The sequence below is a fragment of the Cyprinodon variegatus genome, unplaced genomic scaffold (assembly GCF_000732505.1).
Source record: "Cyprinodon variegatus isolate N-32 unplaced genomic scaffold, C_variegatus-1.0 Scaffold1273, whole genome shotgun sequence".
Lineage (NCBI taxonomy): Eukaryota > Metazoa > Chordata > Actinopteri > Cyprinodontiformes > Cyprinodontidae > Cyprinodon > Cyprinodon variegatus.
Window position 1 is genome coordinate 169357 of NW_015151726.1, and position 3138 is coordinate 172494.

At 45.6% G+C, this 3138-nt stretch overlaps 1 protein-coding gene across 1 annotated transcript in view; it reads right to left on the reverse strand.

Moving 5' to 3' along the window:
* The window catches only part of lnx2 (ligand of numb-protein X 2), an 18999-nt gene extending 16333 nt beyond the window's left edge, over positions 1-2666 (reverse strand). The window contains exon 1 of the mRNA XM_015401932.1: positions 2541-2666. The gene's annotated coding sequence lies outside the window, so the exon portion shown is untranslated. The remainder of the gene's footprint in view (positions 1-2540) is intronic.
* Positions 2667-3138: the final 472 nt, after the last annotated feature.

The following is a 3138-nucleotide window of genomic DNA, read 5'->3' on the forward strand; positions in this document are numbered from 1 at the left end:
GTGCCATTGCCAGAAGGTTTGCTGTGTCTCCCAGCACAATCTCGAGAGCATGGAGGAGATTCCAGGAGACAGGCAGTTACTCCAGGAGAGCTGGACAGGGCCGTAGAAGGTCTACAACCCGTCAGCAGGACCGGTATCTGTACCTTTGTGCAAGGAGGAGCAGGAGGAGCACTGCCAGAGCCCTACAAAATGACCTCCAGCAGGCCACTGCTGTGAATGTCTCTGACCAAACAATCAGAAACAGACTTCACGAGGGTTGCCTGAGCACCCGACGTCCTTTAGTGGGCTCTGTGCTCACTGCCCGGCACCGTGGAGCTCAATTGGCATTTGCCACAGAACACCGGAATTAGCAAGTCCGCCACTGGCACCCTGTGCTTTTCACAGATGAGAGCAGGTTCACCCTGAGCACATGTGACAGACATGAAAGGGTCTGGAGAAGCCGTGGAGAACGTTATGCTGCCTATAACATTGTTCAGCATGACCGGTTTGGTGGTGGATCAGTGATGGTCTGGGGAGGCATATCCATAAAGGGATGCACAGACCTATACAGGCTAGACAATGGCACCCTGACTGCCATTAGGTATTGGGATAAAATCCTTGCACCCATTGTCAGACCCTATGCTGGTGCAGTGGGTCCTGGGTTCCTCCTGGTGCACGACAATGCCCGGCCTCATGTGGCGAGAGCATGCAGGCAGTTCCTGGAGGATGAAGGAATTGATACCATTGATTGGCCCCCACGCTCGCCTGACCTAAATCTAATAGAACACCTCTGGGACATTATGTTTCGATCCATCCGACGCCGCCAGGTTGCACCTCAGACTGTCCAGGAGCTCAGTGATGCCCTGGTCCAGATCTGGGAGGAGATAGCCCAAGACGCCATCCGTCATCTTATTAGGAGCATGCCCCGACGTTGTCAGGCATGCATACACACATTTAAAGGGGCCATACAAATGACTGAATACCATTTTGAGAAATTTCAGCAAAATGGTCAAGCCTGCCGCATAATTTTTGTCACTGTAATTTTTAGGGTGTCTTTGAATTCAGCCCTCTGTAAGTTTATAATTTGGCATCCTTTAGTTCCTTACACATCACCCAGTCCATATCAGTATAAATAAACAGCACGATTTTTTCTCCCCATTGAGATCTGATGGGTTTTCAAAGTGTTCCTTTATTTTTTTGAGAAGTGTAAATATATATATTAATAGGTTTGTCACATTAAAGGTCTAAAAGTGTAAAGACTGATTTTGACAGTTACACTCTTTACAATCACATAAAGGCCATCAAAGGGTGTGCATCTTTTTTAAAGATCCTCTATATTCCCCCTTCATAATCAACCTCCCACCCTCACTCCCCCCTTTCTGTGGGCCTGATGCCATCAGTTGACAGCAGAGGGCGTGCCTCTTCCCTCAGCTGGCCCAGCCAAGCCACAGTGACTACCTGCCTCTGTTCCTGTCTCCATGACGACCTGGATCCTGTTCTGCTCACTAGGGCTTGACATTCAGAGTGAAGCAAGCGAAGGATGCAGGGGACTGAGGCACACAGCAGATGCACTTCACCCAGCAGGATGCTCTACTTCTCCAACTACAGCCATGAAAGTCTGTCACATGTCCATGACAGCATCCCCCCCTCAGCACCACCAGCCCACCCCTCCTTGCTCTGCCTTTTTTAAGCAACATTTTTACCCCCTTCTTAATACCTTCATGCATGTCTGTCTCCTTTATGTGTGACTGGAACGCTTCTGTCCCCCCATCCCGCAGCTGGACATGAATTAATCATGAGGACACAAGGCTTCTCTGTTTCTATAACAAAGCTGTGACATCACCACATCACACGCACACATGCAAGGAAAAGCAAACATGCACACGTCAAACACAAGAGTTTATTTCTAGGTAGCAAGCCCTGAGAAATAATCCACCTCCATAAATAAAGTACAATCCGCACTGTTAAAATTACATCTATTTAAAAGAGAAGATGACTCCTTTGAAATCGTTAAGGTTATATATACATGGTTGTAAAATCGGTGCTGCAATCCTTTATATAACCAATTAATAAATGACAGAGCTGCACCTGTAACATTGTTTCTCTTCATAACAGATACATAAATAAAAAAAGATGACTTGATGTTATAGAACACAAATGTCTTGACCCCCCTTCAGCCAAAAAATGAAATAAATAAATTAATAAAATAAAAACAAAAAATAATAATAAATAAATAAATAAATAAAAGAAGATGCATGCTGTTTTTCTGCAAGACAGAAAATATTCCTGGTTTAATTGGTAATTGCAATCAACCCCCCTCCTCCTCAATGTCCTTGTCCTAATTTCTCCTGGAAAAACGCACAAACTGCAGCGTCATAATTTCCGATTGTTCAGACAGGAGCGTGTTTGATATCACCCCCCCTCCTCTCATCTGTCTGACTGACTCCATCCCACCCTCCTCCATCTGAGAACAGATGGAAAGAAGAGGCGACAGCACCGATGCAAAGCCAGCCACGCACCGACACCGCTCATGCAGGCAGGATGTGAGGGAACATATCTACCTTTTTCTACCGGCGGCTCTCCCGCGCAGAGCGCTCCGGGTGGTGGGAGGAGGGGAGGGGTGGGGGGAGGCGGACAGCTGTCAGCGGCGGGACCTCGATCACGCATTCGCCGCAACGGACCGGACCGCAAACCCGCACAAAAACGCCCCCGTGCCTTTGGTGACACTGGCCCCGCCCACTCGCGTCAATCAAAACGCGGGGCTGGGCGGAGTCTGAGGTAGAGGTGGCTTATAAGCTGCCTGCGTAAAAACATAATTGGAAATCATTATGGGAAAAATATGGAAATAGAAAGTGACTTCATAAGGAGAAACTTGTGAAACTTGAAGAAACTTTTAATATAATTAATAATATGAATATAGGAAGCAAACAACAAAAAAAAGAAAAAAAAAGAACTAATTTGATTAAATATTTTTATATAAAGATTATTCCACCACAAACCACGCTTAATACGAATCATTTAATAACAAAGGTTGAAAGAATTAATGGTTAAAAATACAATGTCTAAAAAAGGGTATGTTTCTATTGAGAATGTTTTTCCTCCATAGTCATTGGCAGCAATGCACAACTTATGTTTTTGCTAACCGATAAAAAACACAAG